This window comes from Peromyscus leucopus, chromosome 1 (genome assembly GCF_004664715.2).
Source record: "Peromyscus leucopus breed LL Stock chromosome 1, UCI_PerLeu_2.1, whole genome shotgun sequence".
In the NCBI taxonomy this organism is placed as follows: domain Eukaryota; kingdom Metazoa; phylum Chordata; class Mammalia; order Rodentia; family Cricetidae; genus Peromyscus; species Peromyscus leucopus.
This window is the reverse complement of record NC_051063.1, coordinates 153,283,330-153,284,585: the sequence shown is the minus strand read 5'-3', so window position 1 is coordinate 153,284,585 and position 1,256 is coordinate 153,283,330. Positions and strand designations below refer to the sequence as shown.

Genomic DNA, 1,256 nt, shown 5'->3' with positions numbered 1-1,256 from the left:
CACTCAGTGGTGCTCTCTGTGGCAGACGCCATCATCAACTCCATTGAAAAGAAGCTGACAGCTTCCAAAGTCATCCACTGTGTGGCTGACACCCCAGTTGATGTGCAGGAGGGGGGTACTGTGCATGCCACATGCACTTATATTCAGGTGGAGGATGGCCAGCTCAGAGAGTGGCTCATGGGCAGTGTGGACTTCTGAACAGAAGTGGAGGGAGATTTGACCAATGCTGTCACAGGGCTCAGTTGTCACAGCGCTCAGTGGCAGCGGCCCTGCCTATGCTTTCAAGCCCTGGATGCTCTGGCTGATGGTGATGTGAAAATGGGGCTTTCAAGGGGCCTGACAGTCTGCCTTGGGGCCCAGGCCCTGTTGGTGTCAGCCAAAATGCTACTAGACTCAGAACAGCATACTTGGCAGCTCAAGGATAGTGTCTGCTCTCCTGGTGGGGCCACCATCCATGCATTGTGTGTGCTGCAAAGTGTTGCTCCCTGCTTATCAGTGCCGTGGAGGCCTCCTGCACCTGCACATGGGAGCTGCAGACCATGGCTGATCAGGAAACCCTGTCCTCTGCTGCCTTCAAAAAGATTCTACTGGACAAGGTGAAACTGGACCCCTCTGCTGGGTCCTCTCTGTCTTCTGCCTATGTTAAGGCCTGCAGCCTGGCCTCAGCAAGCAAGAATTTATATATAATGAATACAAACTAGTTTACACCTCAGCAAAGGAGTGGGTGAGAGATGCAAGAACTCCTGGGACCAGGCCACTGAAGCAAGGAAGGGACCAACAGGAGACCAGAATTGGAGGAGGCAGCTAATGACAGAGGACACAGCTGCCCAGACAAAAAAGGACTACCTGAGCCAGCATGACCCAGGGAAGGTTATGGTTTGGTAAAGGAACAACATGGGATATCTGAGCCCCAGTTTCCAAGATTGGAGAATCTTCAGGGATTGTGTAAAGGGAGCAGCACCAGGCTATACCTGGAGCCTGGAGCTGGTCACTGCTGGAGTCAGTCCATCATAGGTCAGCATACTTTTGCTTTTTGATAATTTCTTATAGGTTGTAGGGAGGGAGATGCCAAAGCTTTTCTATTCCAGAGACATATTGCAGAATATGTTGTCTTCTCTCCAGAATTAATTTTACAAAATAGGAGTGACTTGCCTTTTTGGGGGGTTAACATTATCTATAAAAACATCTAGATCTGAGGCTTTCTTTGTGGGAAGCATCAAGTCTATTAAAACAATTACAGGATGGCTCTGATTTCA

At 49.6% G+C, this 1,256-nt stretch overlaps 1 pseudogene; it reads left to right on the top strand.

Annotated features, from left to right (window-relative positions):
- The window catches only part of LOC114685642, a 3,324-nt pseudogene extending 2,623 nt beyond the window's left edge, over nt 1–701 (top strand).
- Nucleotides 702–1,256: the final 555 nt, after the last annotated feature.